This window comes from Hydra viridissima, unplaced genomic scaffold (assembly GCF_058129835.1).
Source record: "Hydra viridissima isolate aposymbiotic clone 2 unplaced genomic scaffold, HvirCarnegie_v1 scaffold_2, whole genome shotgun sequence".
Classification (NCBI taxonomy): domain Eukaryota; kingdom Metazoa; phylum Cnidaria; class Hydrozoa; order Anthoathecata; family Hydridae; genus Hydra; species Hydra viridissima.
Window position 1 is genome coordinate 10529541 of NW_028324301.1, and position 18467 is coordinate 10548007.

The window sequence follows — 18467 nt, forward strand, 5'->3', positions numbered from 1 at the left end:
TGATGGTTTGTCTGGGGAGCATGAAATAATTTTGAGCGAGGTAAAAGCAGTCAACGTTGGAATGCCTTAACAAATCAATGACTTCCATTTTTATTTAAAAAATTTTTTTATATATGTAAAATGTACTGCGTTAAAAGAAACAGAGACGATTCACTTGAGAAACGAAGTATCTAGAAACAACAGACATATGTTGAAAGGGACTTGCGGCGCTTGCGGAACGACAAAATGCAAGTTTTTTCCTTCGACAAAAGGAGGAGATTTGGTGGAATCGATTAACAAACTGTCAAGCAAAATTAAGCTTCCGTGGGCAAAATTTCCAGGAGAAATGCATATTCCAGGCATGAACTTTGCAGGGCCGGGAACAAATTTGGACAAGAGACTGACTTCAACGGACATGTATCAAGAATGGAGCAAGCCGGTGGACAGAGTGGACAATTCAGCGTATCACCACGATTTGGCTTATAAATATTTTAACGACAGACAAAACAGGAATGTGGCGGATGAAATGATGTTTGAAGAGATGAATTCCATACCCAACCCCACTCAAAAAGAAATTAACGAAAGAAAATTGATTACGCCGGTCATCAATGCTAAAGCAAAATTCGGATTGGGTGTTGGTAAAAAAAAAAAATTCCCGAGAGTCGCCTGAAATGGACGGATTAGCTTGCAGAGGAGCTTCATAAACCAGTGATTCATCATTTCAAAAGAAGAAGGGTGATTGTGAATGTCGTTGATGAAATATGGGCTGCAGATTTGGTCGACATGCAATCGTTTTCAAAATTCAACAACGGTGTAAAATACTTGCTCATGGTGATTGATGTGTTTTCAAAGTATGGATGGATTGTTCATTTAAAAAGCAAAACAGGCCTTGATATGGCTGAAGCGTTGAGTAAAATCTTTGAAAAGAGAAAATGTTCAAATGTGGGTGGATAAAGGAAAAGAGTTTTATAAAAAGCATGTGAAAGCGCTGGGTGTGCAATTGTATTCCACTGAAAACGAGGAAAAATGTTGTGTCGTTGAGCGACGGAACGATGAAAGAGAAAATGTTTAAATAGTTTTCAGTCAACAACACTAATAAATACATTGACGTTTTAGATGAAATGGTGAAAAATTACAACAATACACAGCGCTCTTCCATAAAAATGACTCCAGTTGAAGCCAGCGAAGAAAAGAACAAAAATAAGGTTTGGATGAATCTGTATGGAAAGGCAGAAAGGTCAAAACCTCATAAATTTTCAATGGGCAACAAAGTGCGAATTACAAAAAAGAAGTCTAATTTTGAAAAAAGGTACACGCCGAGATGGACTGAAGAGGTTTTCAGTGTCAAAAGTTCAGTACACAGATCCGCCCACGTATAAAATCACTGAAGCCAAGGGAGAAGAAATTCAAGGCACTTTTTACAAGCAGGAAATGCAAAAGACCAATTAAGACATACTTAGAATTGAAAAAATCATTCGAAAAACAAAGAGCAAATCACTGGTTAAATGGCTGGGTTACCCAGACTCGTTTAAGTCTTGGGTGGATAATAAAGAATTGATTAGTCTGCTTTCGAGGGATATAAATCATTTTCTTTTCCTTTAAAAATGAGTAAGATAATAGTTTTAACTGAGCCTTTTATTAATGAGTACCTTAAAACCGAGGATTACAAAGAAGTTTATAAAAAAACGCCCGAGAGTGAAACGTACCATTATAAAATTTACAGCTTTGAAAACGATTTGGACAATTGTTCGTGAGGATGACACTTTTGAATTAAAGATAAAGTTTGGCAGAATAAATTTTGTAAAAAGCGGTATTGTGAAAGAAAACCTGTTTGAGTATGCTCGCAGAAAAATAAATAAAATTAAATAGCAGTATAAAAGAGTTGAGTATCAAAAAATTCCGTTGTATTATGAGTATGCAACTGGAAAAGGTCCTTTTGTTTTAAGAACTCCCGTTTTGTTTTTTCTGGGTGTGTTTGAACGCCGCAGTTTGGAAACGAAAGAGCTGACTGCGTATTCTATGTCTTTTGTTGCTTTTGACGATAAAAAGGGTATGACAGCAGAGGAGGAAAAGTTTATGGAGGTGACTGAAAAAATATCAAAATTTCTTCAAAAAGCAAGTCATCAAAATGACGTCTTTGTTGAAAAAAGAAGGAAGAACAAAAAAATAAGCACTGAAGATTTGTCCGTTTTCAAGCACAAAGGATCTGGAGGTCCTTTATTTTTCGGAAAGTTGTTTACAAAAGAAAAGTACATTACTTCTTTGTTTTACAAAAAGGAGAATAAAAAGCTTGTAAAAACGAATCTTTTGGAGTATGTTAGTCAAAGGTGTTTTGTCATTGCCTCTTTGAGAATTGAATAGATTTTTAAATTTTACGCGAATTTAAAAATGATCAATGTCGAAGGAATTGTTTTGCCCAATGAAGCTCTTACGAATTTCCAATTGCTGAAATCGGTAAAAAAAGTTAAAAATAAAAAACTTTAGAGGTGTTTTTGTCAGAGACGAATTGCCTAAAAAACCGAGAAGAAAAGAATGCGGCATTGTGAATACGGGGGATTCAAACACTAACGGATTTTTACCCGAATAAAGTGGCCTTTTGGAGCTTGTGACAAAATCTACACCTGAAAAGTGGAGCGACGTCACCGGTGAAGATTTGCAAAATTATTCAAAAATCCTCAAAGACACTGGCGCTATATATTCAGAGTCTAATCCAAACAGAGCTAAATCCTCAAAAAGCGAAAAATATTGGCAAATCATAAAGCCTATTTGGGATAAAATTAAAAGCGAAACTAGAGGCAAAAAAGGGTCTGGAGTCAATATACTTCCGAGCGATCTGAATGCGCTCGTGCAAAGGCTTAACTTGAGCGTGGCTGCTTGGCATGCTGGAAATACGGGGTCGAGAAACGAGGCTGTGACCATATGCGACGAGCTGTTAAGAAAAAACTTCATTAACAAAGACGAGTACAAATCGATTCAGAGGTACATTGATGAAAAATAAAAATTTTTTTCGCTTATAAAAAATGATCGTTTGCAAAAACAGATATGTAAAGAAACACCTTGTTGGAGGAAGCGGACTGTTTGACACATTTAAAAATTTCATGAAAAGGGCAGCCGCATCGAGCGCATCGAGAGCAGCATCCACTTTGGCCAATAAAATTGCAAAAAGCGAGCTGGGAAGAGAAGCAAATATGGCTACAAAATCTGCAGGAAAAGTGCTTGCTTCTTCCGCCATAGCTACCGCTAAAGACGTGACCAGCGATAAAGGTAAAAAGACCATTGAGAAATTGTAGGCCAAGACTGGAGCGCCAAATCCGAAAGTTCTTAATCAGAAAAGCAAAGACATTATTTCAGGAATGGTGAGCAGCAAACTTACGGCGCTAGCAACGTCAGGCTTTGTCGATGAATATTCCATGCTTGGAGGCTCTTTAAAAAATAAAAACGCCATCAGAATATAAGACCTCGTCAAAAAGGGAAATGGTGCGAAAATAATCTAATTTTTTCACAGGTCTGAAAAATGAATTTTTCAGAAACATGAAGCTTGCGCTATAGGGACGCAAATTTTTTTTTTCTTTTTTATATAAAAATGGCAAATTCCGAAGTTTTAAATTTTACAGAAGAAACATTAGTCGACGAAGGAATCGAGAGATTCGAATTTCACGAATACAAACCGGTCAGTACCACTTTAAATAACACTGGAGAAATAAGAATCAAAATTGAGCAGCAGGACTTGTTTAAGCTTCCCTCTGAGGCTTACCTTTTTGTCGAAGGGAGACTGACAAAAGCGGACGGAACGGTTTATGCGGATACGGATGTGGTTACTTTTGCAAACAACGGCATCATGCATCTGTTTAGCCAGATTTCTTACCAGTTGTCGAATCAAGAAGTGTAAACCATATACAGTCCTGGTCAATCCACCAACATGTTTGGCTATCTTAAATATCCGGTGAAATTCCAAATATCCGAGGGCATGAATCAGCTGTGGCAGCGAGACACCACAGTAGATGCAGATCTTGCCAACAACACTGGATTTATAAACAGACATGCTTACATCATTAAGAAGCCCACCGATAAAGGAAAATTTTCGCTCTGCATTCCTTTGAAGCACCTTTTTGAATTTTGCGACGATTATAACAAAGTGCTTTACGGATTTAAGCACACGATCACTCTTGCGAGAAAGAGCGACACTGATGCGATTTTTAATGCCAATGCAACAGCTGCAGGAAAAGTAGACCTGACCAAATTGGCCTTGTTTATGCCTCATATCACTCCCTCTCTTTTGGAGAGCAACAATCTTTACAAAATCATTGAATCCAAATTAGATGTGCCTTTGTCGTTCAGGTCCAGACAGTGAGACACCATTTCTGTGACAGTGGCCAATACATTTAGTTGGAGGCTGAGCGCCAGATCTGCTAGCGAAAGACCTAGGAACGTAATTGTTGGATTCCAGACGAATAGGGACGGCAACCAAGACCGAAACCCTTCCGTCTTTGACCACTGCGATTTGAAAAACATGTACGTCACTTTAAACAGCGAGAGGTACCCTGCCGTCGATTAAGACTTGGACTTTAAAAACAACAAATTTTCGAGGGTTTACAGAGATGCGTGCAAGTTTGACAATAGGCTTCATGGAATCGACGACATTGTGGCTCAGCCTAATATGACCGGCTTAAATTACAGATACATTTGCCCGCTTTTTATTTTTGATGTAAGCAAGTAGGCCGAGAGGTTAAAATCGACAGTGTGGGACGTGCAAATCATGGCTACCTTTAATGCGAACGTTCCTGCAGGCACTCTGACAAAATGAATGACGTGGAGGAGAAAAGACCTGTGGGACTACCTAAAAAAGATCATAAAATAAAAAAAATGATCCTTTTTTTCTGGAGTGCAGCGCAAAAGAGACTGATGTAAACAAGAAAAAGCATCTTGAGGTTCTTGCGTTTGGATATTGGCACGACTCTGTTTGCGTGACTGAAAACGGGAAATTTAAAATTCCTGAAATTTACAGCGATAAGGAAATAGACAAACTTTACGCACTTTTGTGGGGAGGCGACGAGATGAATTTTCGAAAATGGAAAAAGAAATCAAAGAGCACAACAGAGAATGGAAAAATCTGAGCTAGGGAGAAAAGCTAAGAGCAATCGACAGACACGTGCTTCGTTTGGACTGCGATTTCGAGGAGAAGAAAAGTATTTCTGGAAAACTGAAAATGACCATGTTGTTCAACACGCTCGACATTGTGTATAAAAATTTCGAAATTACAAAAATCTCCGCAAATTTTACTTGAATTCTTTCGAAACGTCGAAAAACTTCCAAATGAACTAAAAATCGCTTTAAAAGAAGTGCTTAAAGGAATGCCGCTTGTAGAAGTGTTGCCAATTTTAAAAACAGTAACTGCTCTGCATCATTATCTTGAATTAGGAATATTAAACTCTAAAGGGCGTGAACAATATCGTGAAATCACTGAATTTTTAAAAACATTTAATAAAAGTTGTTTAGATATAAGGGGAATCTTTCACGGGAAGAATTGAAAAACGACAAAGACTGAAAATGCAAAAAAATTGAATTTAAGCTAAATAAAATTTTTACATAATTAAAAAGATGATTTACACGAGAAAGGCTTTGAAAAAATTGCTGATCAAAAATAGTGTTACCAAAACGGCAGACACTTTGGTGGGTTTGACACTGATCGCGGTTGAAAACAATCTGATCGACAAAAATGCACTAATGGAAAATGTGAAAGAAAAGTGACCTGTTTTTTGGCGGTTTTTTTTCAAGACCGAGAGTGCTTGAAAAAAAACCGCCAAAAGAAAGAAAGCCCATCGGCCCAAAATGGAAAAGGCTTTAAAACTGACCAATGTTAAAACGGGTGAAGTGACAGAATACAAATCCGCTTACAAATTAAGAAAAGAGACTGGACACTGCTGGCAATACTTTGACAATAAAAACGGATATAAAATAGAAGTGATTAAACTATGAAATTTAAATTCTCTAGCTGAAAATTTAAATTCTCTCTTTTTAGTTGAAATAAAAAAAATTGAAAATGAGTTAAAAAAATTTTTTTTTTATATAAAAAATGAGTGATAGCGTATCGAAAAAAGTTAAAGAGAAATCGTTAACAGCATTGCGAAATGAAGCAAAAGCTTGAGCGATAAAAGGTTATTCAAAAATGACTAGGGAAAAACTTGTTGAAGCAATAAAAACAACGAGACCTGTTATTGGTTCTCGACCTGTAAAGCGTCAAAGGACTGATACAAGACCTACAGTTGTGAGACTGGTTCCTGCTAAACCTACACAAAAGTCTTTTATAAGATTTGTTGTTGGACCTGATACTAAGCCTGTCATTGCTCCGAAACCATCCATTATTCCACCAAGACCTGTTGTTGTGAGGTATGACTTATTAAAGCTTCCTCTTGCTCCAAAACCAGCCCATTTGCAAAATCCTGCTGTTCAAAGACCTGTCATCGCTTCGAATCATATCCTTGACAAGCCTGTTGTCGATATAACTGCTGTGACTACTCCTGGTTTGTTTTCAAGGTTTATAACAGCTATCGGAAATGTGGTTACTAATGGTTTTAACCGCGTGCTTACAGTCATTGATCCTTACGTTCCAAAGACGGTAAAGAAAACAGTGAGTGATGTAAGAAATGGAGTCGAAAAAAGAATAGTCTCTCAAATCCATTGTATTCAGCAAACCACAAATAAAGTTTGAATTGTCCAATCATGCGCTGAATTATATCACCAAACAATTTTCTTATATAATTGAAAAAAATTATCAAGACGCCTCTGCCTTTTTAGACTTGGCAAAAGAAGCAGCGATAGAAGTCGTGAAAAGAAATACAAAAACAAACCTTGTTTTGACGTGCGAAATGACGTGTGTGAGCATTTCCACTGGACAAGAAACCATTCGAACTGTCTCCTTTCCTTCCAAATATGAAATTGTGCTGGTGGCGACGGATTTGGGAGAAATTTATGAAACATGGAAAGAAAGAATTCTGGAAAACCTGACTAATTACAACGAAGAGGGATCAAATTGGAAAATTTCTAAAATTTTGAGAATGAACATTAACATGATCGATTACATCCCCCTCAGCGCTTCGTCATGGATCGAGCTGCCCAGTGACGTGAAAAACAAAAAGGCCGTTGTTAATATGGAAAACAAAGACAATGAATGCTTTAAATGGTATGTTACCTGGGCGTTGAATCCAAAGAATAAAAATAACGGAAGAATTGACGAAGACTTGATTGAAAAATCGGAAGAGTTAAAATGGGGAGGAATTGATTTTCCTGTCAAGCTCAATAAAATTGACAAGTTTGAGGATAACAATGAAGACATTAGCGTGAACGTCTTTGGATTCGAAAACAAAAAACCTTATCCTTTACGAATATCCAAATTTTTGTATCGAAAGCATACTATTGATTTACTGCTCATTTCAAACGAAGACACTGTCCATTATTGCTTGATTAAAAGTTTCAGTCGTTTTGCCTCCTCTTCAGTATCGAAAGGTAAAAGAAAACAATATTTTTGCAGATATTGTCTACAATGCTACGACCAAGAAGAAAAACTTAAAAATCATCAAGCTGACTGTTATAAACACAGCTCGGTCCGAATCGAACTTCCTAAAAAAGGTACAACCATTCAGTTTCAAAACTACAGCAGGTCAATGAGAGTTCCGTTTGTGATTAATGCAGACTTTTAAAGTTTCGTCAAACCAATAAACACTTGCATCCCTGACCCAAACCAATCATACACAAAGCAGTACCAAAATCACACCCCCAAGCTCTTTCTGCTACTTCATCAAATGCTTCGACGAAACCGTTTATAAAGGAAAACCTGTCACGTACACAGCAGAAAGCGACGATGACGACGTTGCGCAAAAATTTGTAAACATGGTCGAAACAGACCTTACAGATATTTTCAACGGGATTGATTTTAAAAAAGAAATGGTTTTAACACCTGAAGATAAAAAGAATTTTAAAGCTGCAACAAAATGTCACATTTGCGGTGAAGATCTAAAAAATGACAAAGTGCGCAACCACTGTCACATCAATGGAAAGTATCGAGGAGCTACTCATAAAAAATGCAACTCGGATTATCAAATTCCAAAATTCATACCCATCATTTTACACAATATCTCTGGTTGCGACAGCCACTTGTTCATCAAGAAACTAACGAGTGGAAAATTAAAATGCATCCCCAACAACGTAGAAAAATACATCAGCTTTTCAAAAGAAATCAAAGTAAGAGAGTTTAAAGATAAAGAGGGTATAACACGTGAAGTATGGCGAGAATTGCGATTTATCGACAGCTTTAAATTCATGGCTTTCAGTTTAGACGGTTTGGTTAAAAATCTGACAATGCAAAAACGTTGCTGAATATTACTCTGGAAAGCAGTTTGATTTATTGCGGAAAAAAGACGTTTACCCTTACGAATGGATGGACTCGATTGAAAAGTTTTCCGAAACAAAATTACCTCCAATAAAAGAGTTTTTCTCCAAACTAAACAATAATAAAATAAGCGACGAAGACTATGCACATGCTCAAACAGTCTACACCGAATTTGGATATAAAATGTTCAAAGACTATCACGAGCTGTATAACGTTTCTGACTTCTTAATTCTAGCGGATGTTTTTGAAAATTTCAGAAACGTGTGCAATGAATATTACGGTCAAGGCCAGCTTGGTATTACACCTCTCCCGGACTGTCTTGGAACGCCCTTCTAAAATTAACAAGAGTGGAATTGGAGCTTATAAGCGACCCTGATATGCTGCTCATGATTTAAAAAGGAATACGCGGTGGAATCACCATGATTTCAAACCGACTTGGAACTGCAAATAATAAATACATGGGCGATTCGTACGACCCCACCAAACCGTCTAAATTCATCCAGTACTCAGACGCGAACAATTTATACGGATGGGCGATGAGCAAAAATCTTCCTACTCGCGGTTTTGAATGGATGACTGAAGACAAACTTTTAAATTGGAAATCCATACCATGCATTTTAGAATTCGATTTGGATTACCCTGAAAATCTTCATGACGAGCACAACGACTACCCTTTGGCTCCTGAAAAAATGCTCATCAAGAAAGTAGAAAAGCTCGTTCCAAATTTAAACAACAAAAAGAAATACGTCATTTACCATGAAAGTCTTAAATTGAATGAATGATTAGGACTGAAAATTACAAAGGTGCACTGAGGCATCAAATTTGAAGAAAGACCTTGGATGAAAGAATATACCGACAAAAACACCAATTTAAGAGCAAAAGCTTCTAACAACTTTGAAAAGGAATTTTTCAAACTCATGAACAACTCCGTCTTTGGAAAAACCATGGAAAACATTGAAAATCATGTAGCCGTCAGACTGGTCACTAAAGAAATGTAATGAATGGAGAAAAAAGTTTGCAACCATGAACGTTATCCGATCCCATCTTAATGACATTTACACCAAAGAAATCAACAAAGTCGCACTCAGCGCTGAAGATGATAAAAGAATCATTTTAGAAGACAGAACTAGCACGCTGGCTCACGGGCATTACAGATTGCGACCAACAACAATAAAAAGAAAATAAATTTATATCATTACAGCGACAAGAAAAGAAAATATCATTACATATTGCGACAAGAAAATTTTATTATATCTTATTTTATCAGATTGCGGCAAGAAAAGAAAATAAATATCATTACAGATTTTTCAACAAAAAACGCATGCCGATTCTGGTTCATAAGTATGAAAAAAACCCCAATGAGCTAGAATCCACATTTCTCAACTACTGACTGCACAAAACACTCGAAAGTTTAGCTATTTTAGTAAAGATAATATAAACATTTCCCTTAATTTTTCAATAACAATTTTTAACAAAAATGAACTTTAAAAAAAGATTAGTGAAACCCTAATAAGCTTGATTTTACCAAATAAAAATGATAAAACACATTTTTTAAAACCTGATTCAAACATTAAAACACATTTTTTAAAACCTGATTCAAAGAACCAGATTGAAAAAAAAACTTAACTACCTGTAATAAAACAATTTAAAATCTGGTTCACAGCACAAATTATTAAAAATTACTGAAAATGATTGAAAGAATTCTGAATAAATTTGTTAAACATGTTTTACAGAACAAAAACTGAAAATTTGGTGAACTTAATCATAAATTTTGGGAAATTTCTTGAGAAATCTAATTAATTAATATTAGTTAACCTTAAACTTATTTTTCATTGATAATAGTTCTTTAAGCATATGAATTAACTTTTTACAGGGTTTGGAATTTAAATTCTTCCAATTTCTAAAATCGAAAATATGAAAAATTGAGTTAAAAATTCAAACACCAATATCTTTCTCGGGCCTCGTTCATCGATTTTATAAATGTAGGGGCTTCATCTACATGGAATATAGTGATATCCCGCCAAAGGGTTTCTTCGGAACTTGCCGTGCAGATTAGCGGGTCATTTTCACAGAGTATGAGAGTTATGCTATAATACCAAATCGGTATATGTTGTAGTTGGTCCAGGGGATAGGGTTAAGTATACAGTGGTGAATATTAAAACGAGTCAGTGGTCAGTATTTTTAATGAGTCAGTATTTTTTATATTTAAATTTTCATTATTTTATTCAGATAACCAAGTAGTTTAACTAAATGGCCAGTATTATATATAAGATGTCAGCTAAATAGTTTAGTTGTCATTTTTTAACTAAATGGTCAGTAAACTAACTAAGTGGTCAGTTATTTAAATAAAATGATCTAGATTTTAAATAAAATGATCTGTAATTTAAGTAAAATGATCTGTAACTTAATTGAAGTAACCTAGATAATACTAGGAACAAAATTGTCATTTTTATCAGAGCGCTGAGCAAAGTAAGTTTAAAAAACTGAGAAATTTTTACCAGAGTACAAATCCTCTAATGAAGAACAAAATGACACAATAGAAGAGAAAAATCGCTGAAATCAAGGAAACAGAAACGAAAACGTGAGTGGATAAGATGTGAAACAAACATAGAGTTGAATTTGCAGGTAGACAGTTTTTAGGCCACAAGACACCTAGGTCTCAGACAGTTAGGTTAACAGATTTTTAGGCCTCAGAGCCATTTATATCAATTAAAACAATCGAGCACAGAAAATAATAATGTTTCAAACAGTGAGGAAGAACAGTTCATAGTAAATTACAAAATTGTTAACTTTGATGGTTCAGATGAAGAATAAGAAATAGACAATTTAAAATTTCAAACTTTTTTATCAACAAAAAGACTTTGGAAAAGAAAAATGACACCTTGATGCTTTGTAAACATTTAATTGGCAAGGGATAAATGTCTTATTAGTTAGCGCCACTAATTTGGATTGCTATTTTCATGTTTGGAAAGGCCATTTGTTCTAATTAAGAAACAGCAGAAAGTATTTCTTTTGGTTCTGTAAAAATCAATTAGGGAAATAATGAACTTAAAGTATTAATTTTAGATAGTGCTAATTCAGTTCGAAATGCATTCTCTAAAGTAATGACAAAAAGAGTATGACTTTGTATTTGTCACATGTGTCAAATTGCTGATAAAAAAGATAAGACTATGGTGAAAAAAAATCTAAATATGAAATTATTGACGACATAAGAACATTTCAAAAAAGTCAGAATAAAGAGATTTTTAATAAAGCTTCAGGTTTGTTTTTAACAAAATGGAAAACACTAGAATCAGAATTTTCTGGATACTTTGAAGCAGAATAGTTGAATTGTCATAAAATTTGGAAGAAGACTTTGGACCTCACTTACCAAGTACAAATAATTCTCATGAGTTGGTCTATGTAATGGTAATTTAAATTTGAAAGTTTTTTTTGAATGTTGTTCAAGTCCAAATAAGTCGATGGTACACTTTGACTCCAATTTACTAATTGAATTTATTATGCATTTTACTCAATTGTAAAATATAAGCTCTAAATGAGTATTTCACATGTGCATTCATGGTTTCCTCTTCTTTTTTCTACGGAGGGTAGAAAAATGCTAGCCCATAGGCCTATATCTTTTAGGAGGACAATTTATTCTCATGAAATGAAGGGAGAGGGCTTGAGTGGGTGTATTTATAGGGACATTACCAGTAAAGTTAGTCAAACCTTTTCCTTACAGTTCATCAACTGTAAATTTTGTTTTGTCCTCTTTTTGAGGTTGGTTAGATTAGGGAGTTGCAATATTTTCTCGGTTTATTCATAGACTTTACCTTGCTTTTCAAATACCAACATTAGGTCTTTAAAAAAGTGAGAATTTTTTTCTTTTAATTTAATTAACTTTATTTCTAAGTTGATTTAATTATTCTTTTGACTATTACAAATAAGTAACTTATCTTTGATCGTAATATATCAAGAAAAATGGTTTCACGTTTATCAACTTGCTTCAGAAAATGTAAGTAAGCCTGTTTCGAATCAGTATGATGACATAAAATTTATATTAATAAACGGACAGTTTGCAGTTTTATCAGCGGTAAGATGTATTGCCATTTTTAAACCATTTTTTCAAAGTGTTACGTTACGTATTGTGAGGAGGGAAGATGAAGAAAATTGTAAACATTATCTTTAAGTTTTACCCGACTTAAACACGCTATATTCGAACGAGAAAAGAGTGAGTCAACCAAAAAAAACACCAGGTGGACATACATGTCTAATGACATGAAAAATGAATAAGTCACACCATAAATGATTAAAACTAAACACAATGATATGATTTTAATTAGTAAAGTTTTAGAAAGTTCTGTAGCCTTTCTGATATAAAGACTAATAAAAAGAAAACTAGTAAAACTTGTTTTAAAGAATACCATGACTCAGAAGTTGAAACAAAAAGTACTGAAAGAACTTGAAGAAAAAGAAATCTATTGTCTGGACGAGAATTCAAAATAACACCTGCGGACAGATAGGAAAGGAACGGTTGAGTAAATCTTTTAGATTTTTTTGGGGGATTTTTTTCACATTTTCTTTTGGGGGAGATTTTTTAGTAAATTTCCTTGGGCTCTCTCTTTGGAGAGATGTTTTCGGGAAAATCTTGATGAAGTGTTTTAAAAAGAGTTTTTTCAAATTAGTGGCAGTAAGATAGTAGTTTTGTCCTTACAGCATTTCGGCTTCAAAAAAGTAAAAAGTTACTTTCGTTTCTCAACCAAAAAAACTCCGGTAATTTTCTGATGAAAAGTATTTCACAGTGGATCAGATCTACTAGATTAAGGCAAACAGATAAATCTCTACTAGTTGAGGAAGTTCCGGATGATTTCAAATCCATCAGTTAGACAAAGACACTAGCCAGCTAATGTTGTTTGGCTTAGGTACTTCCAATAGCCTCAAGATGACTCCAGGATTTCGTTCTTCTGGTTTCAGAATGGGGCTAAGGAGTACTTGGACAAGTTACTTGTTTCTTATATCCTTCCTTGGATTCAAGCCAATTTTAAGGAACATCAAAATAATGTTTTGATTCCAAATGGAGCCTCCTATCATACAGCAAACTCACAACTATGAGAAACCATAAAACTCTTGGATAAAGACTTATGGCCTCTTAGATCAACAGACTCCTCTGTACCTCAGCATATGGGCTCAAGTTCAGGCTAGGGCTTATTACAAACAACATCCTAATGTGAATAATCTTCGCCAATTTCTTCGGAAGTCAAGGGATAACCTCTCCATCAAGTACAATAGGTTCAGGCCTCCACCAAAGGCGGTGATCAAAACTGATAACAAAATTGATAACAAAACATTTCGAAGTCTTAAGCTTAAAATCATAACATACAACATTAATATTTTATTTGAATTGCAAAACCAACAATATATTTACATATGAATTTCTCAAAGAAACTTGGACAATAACATACATTATGTGACCAATTATATGTGAACAATGTATAATAGGCAGGTCCGTTTTAAGGGGTCGGAAAAACTATAACTTTGCCACTTTATTTTCCCATTCTACGTTGATATACAAGACCATTCAAAAAAAGTTTTAAAAATATTTCAGTTTTTCTGACCTCCCTGAGGGTTTGAATATTTTTAAAAAAGTCATTTTTGACCAATTATTCGTTAAATTGCTATCTTAATTGGATCAAATACCAACAAAACTAATAATTTTTTTTTGGGGGTGAGTTGGCTCAACTGTTAGGAAGGTTCGTATAAAATTTGAGCTCAAAATATTTAAAATTTCTCGAGATAACACATTTTGAAATATGGCCTGGTTTTTACTATTTTTTTAATTGTATATTTATCTAAATACTCTTAAATATTCATTAAAAAACTTAATAAAATTTGCATTTAATAAGTTTGTTAAATAAGTAATCCAAATATTGTACTTAATAAAGATAAATAAAAGTAAACTGTTAAAAATGTAAAATACTTTGACTAAAGGTTTTACAAACACGTTTTGTAAATAATATACATAAAAATTCAGTTAAATTTTTCTTATAAAAACTTTTCTTACAATTTATTAAATATTTCTTTGGACCAGTTACATTTATAAAATGGAAAATTAACTCTGTGTTCCTTCAAAACCAGTAAAATATCTTGTAACTTTTCCTCTTTAATTGTTGAATCGATAAAGTCTTTTACCAATTTAATAGCTCTTTCACAACAGTCATTGACACAGACTAATTTCTTTATAAACCTTTGCATATTTTTATAATCAGAATCATGAGTCCACAAATCAGCTGGACTTTCTAACCAATTTGGTAAGTAAGGAACTATTTTAAATATTAGCCAAGAATTTTGACCAACGTAATCATTAAGTTCTGAACTTTCATTTATTTCTACAGGCTTAAACTTTTTAAGTTTAAAGACTTCAGGTAAATTTGTTTTTAACAACTGCTGAGCAACTTTTTCTTTAACTTTATTGTCAAGACTTTTATCAAATAAACAAAAGACAACTGTTTCTTCAGAAAGATAATGACTGTGTCTAAGATAGCTTGAAATAAAAGCTTGAGGGACATCAGCATCAAAATCTTTCATTTTTATCACCTCCTTAACCGTACACAAATCATTATGAGCAGCAGAAGCAATTTGACTTGATTGGAGAAAGTTTTTTGTATAAACTGAAGCTACATATATTGCAGCCTTTGAAAATACTATTTCTTCCTCTAGGGTTAAAAATTTTATGATTGGTTGAGTAAGCTTCATTGCCAAAATTTATAAAGCATCTGCCATAAATCTAGCTTCATGTTCAGCAGCTGGTTTGTATATAATAAATCCAGGAACTGCCTCCCTTCCTTCCAGAAAAACAATGACATATTGACACAGATTTTTATAATCATTTCTGGGGAAAGTATGAAGTTCCAAAGCTTTTTTGCAAAAAGATAAACTTTTTTTAGCCATATCTTCTAATGGAGCTCCACTAACTTCGCACCATGGAAACTTTGATAACTGATCCATATTTTTTTGAATATTTTCATAGTGCATTGGCCAAGCAGCTTTGAATCTCGTGTAAATAGATTTTGATGGACCTTTGCTTTCTGTTTTAGTGATTGCATTTATTGCATGTAAAATATGTCGTTCTTGAGAATGTTTTCTACAAAGAAGCCTTAACAGAGGTCGATTTAAAAGTTCTCCTAAAATACTTATACAACCCTTATTACAACCAGTGTTACATGCTGTTGTGTCAGCACAAATTCCAATTATAAGGCTTTCAATTCCAAACTTTTTTATAACATTAAAACATGCCAATGCTTGATCATATCCTTTTCCTGATTGACATTCAACTATGCCTAGCAGCTCATCCTGTTGCTTTCCATTTGTATTTAAATCCCAGTCTGGACTTGTAACAACAATAGCTAGACGTTCATTTACTTCAGAAATATAGTCTTCATTTAAAGCCGTAACTTTTTTTGTATCAATGTGCAAAATTAAATTACAATTTTTACATTTTTCTTTTATTTTTTCTTTAATTAATTCTGATTCACTTAAATACAAATCTTTTCTTATTTTTTCTACTTTTGTCTTTGAAAGTTTTACTTCATTAAGATTAATATTTCCACATCTTAAAAATAATGCTAATAATCCTGTCTGTACTCCAATAGAAATTCCAAAACGCCCACAAAATATTGAAGTTTTTTTGATAAGTTCATCAATATCTACTGTTACTGTAACTTTATTTTGTTTTATGTTAGTTGATTGTTTTTCAGTTATCATTGATTGTTTATCATTATCAAAATTTTTTAACAAAAATAACTCTTGATTTCCATTAATACAATTGCTATTTGATGAAAATTGTTTTAACTTTGAGTTTTTTGTGGTAGATTCCTCCATTTGCTCAAACTCCTTGGCTTTCCTTTTGCGAAACTCTCTGTTGGAATAAACTTTTTGATATTTTTTGTCTATTTTGTCAATAACCATTGTTCTTGCAGTTTTTTGGTCTTCATAAAACAAAATATCGCATTCTTTTGCATTTTTTGATCGAATTCTATCTTTTTCAATTATTTCATAAAGTTTTGGGTGCTCTATGTCAAACAATTCTTTTTCTAATGCCAAAAAATTATTTTCATGGAGCTTTTATGTTTCCGTTTTTTTTGAACGATAAGATACCATTTTCTTGTGATAATATATTAACTTGGAAACATTTTCCCTAAAATAAATTAACAAATTTTTATTTGTAATTTAGCTTAAATTTTTATATCAATAATTATCAATAATTATGTAATAAACTATGAATATTATTTAAATCGATAGCTACCTAATACTTCTACAACTAATATGTGGTATACCACCCATAAGCCACGGTTTTCTAAGAGCAGAAACAACGCATTTGGGCTGACGTTTTATCATTACAAAGCAGCTCGTGATTTATATCAAGAGGGCAGGATATAATTTCGGTGTGTTTTTTATTTTTATTGAAATTTAGTAATCTGCAGCAGTGATAAAATAATCTTAAAACGTCGCCTTTTGTAGGCAAACTTCTGCAATCAATTTCGCGGGTTTGTCCTAATAAATATATTTCAGTATTTGAACGTGTCAAATCTTCCATTTCATGTTTGATGCAATCAATTTCTGTCAGAGTATTTTTTTATTTCATAATTTGCAGGAAAATATGTTAAACTGATATTCTTTTTTCTTTGATGAGATTAATTTTATGGCTTTGGCCCACTGTACACTTTTGTTCACAAATTTAGTGTAATTGTTGGTTCTTAGCTATATTTTTTTATGTTTGTTGTATATTCATTTGACTATTTAGCAATCATCTCTAAATCAACCTCTTTAAATCTTAAGAAAGAATGGCTTTCTCTTAAAGTGTCTTCATCTTTTACAATTCTATTAACTGCAAAAAAGTGCAAACTTAAGGGATCAAATCAAAAAAATCCATTAAAAAAAACCATCTTAAGTACTCTAACTCAATCTTAACGGAAAAAAATTTCCAGCATAATGCTAATGCTCGCCCTTTTCTCAATACTGTGAGGAGGGAAAATGCAAAAAATTATAAAAGTTATGCTTAAATTTCACTCGACTCAAACACATAACATTCAATCGAAGGACATCAGGTGGACAAACTTGCTCAATTACATAATAAACAAATAAGTCCTACCATTAACGTTTAAAACTGTTTTCGCACAAACACCACCAGAAATAGAATGATATGAATTTCATAAAATATGAACGGGAGAAGTCAAATGTTGAATCTATTCTTAACAGTACTGATCTTTCAAACTAAATTCTGATTTAGAATTAGAAAATTGCTTACTCAAAAATATTTCATTCTAATCTGTATTTATCTGCATAAATTGCTCATTTTTTGGATATTAGCAACTACATTATTAAGGGGCTTACCTGAGATAATGTTAAGAAATGATGACAAAATGTTAGAAAAACATTTTATAATAAGTTAACTATTTTACGAAGCTCAAATTATCGGTGGACGATCACTGCACTATGGGACAAAAGTAAACAAATTTTGCAAAAAATATTTGTGATAAATATTTTGTTTGTTTATGTCTATAAATGCCATTACATAAACCCCATACTGGTTTATGTAATGACATATTTCATCAGAGTATTTGCAAAATTGGAGATTTGAAGATTGGACTTAGTCCTGACAAAGGATTTTGTGGGTTGGTTCCTTTCTGCATAACTCCATCCAATTTTCAATTTTTTGATATGTTCTTAATAAAAAGTTAATGATAAATAGTTTGGGTTTTTTGTTATAGCATTAAGAATTATATTATAAGATATTATAAGTAGGTAGATATTGCAGTTATTTAATAACTATGAAAAATTTACTGCTAAGTATCTAAGCCCATGTCTTCAAAATAGTCAATAAAAGAATCTTCATTTAAATCCATGAAATTTGATTCCTCAGTTGTAGTGTCTCAATCAGCTTCTTGTTAGTAATTTTTTAATAATAGGAAACTTTTGAAAGCTTCTGATACCTGATGTTTAATCCTTTTCATTCTTTTATTGTAAAATGATTCAATCTTTGTAATGCATTTTAAAAAGCTGATTTCAAAATTTTCTTTAAGTAAAGTTTTTCCAAACTCAAATTTCAACAAACTGATTGCTGCTG

The 18467-nt window shown here is 33.3% G+C and overlaps 1 pseudogene; it reads right to left on the reverse strand.

Annotated features, from left to right (window-relative positions):
* Window positions 1–14401: 14401 nt before the first annotated feature.
* Window positions 14402–16937, reverse strand: LOC149891866 (uncharacterized; annotated as a pseudogene).
* Window positions 16938–18467: the final 1530 nt, after the last annotated feature.